Genomic DNA, 218 nt, shown 5'->3' on the forward strand with positions numbered 1-218 from the left:
GTGTTATCTGTTCTGACATACAGTGTTAAAGCATTGGTAAATTTGGCTGTAAAAATCTGTTGTTTTGGTCTTGTTTGAGCTTATGCGTAAAAGGAGTTTAAGCATTTTAAAGTTGTGTTAATTATATGCATTATGTGTTAAAGCAACAAGAAATGTGTTAACAGTATAGCTTACACATGCGGATGCAGTGTTAACTGTGTTAAGAGTTTTGAAAAATT

Source organism: Etheostoma spectabile, chromosome 4 (assembly GCF_008692095.1).
Source record: "Etheostoma spectabile isolate EspeVRDwgs_2016 chromosome 4, UIUC_Espe_1.0, whole genome shotgun sequence".
NCBI classification, from domain to species: domain Eukaryota; kingdom Metazoa; phylum Chordata; class Actinopteri; order Perciformes; family Percidae; genus Etheostoma; species Etheostoma spectabile.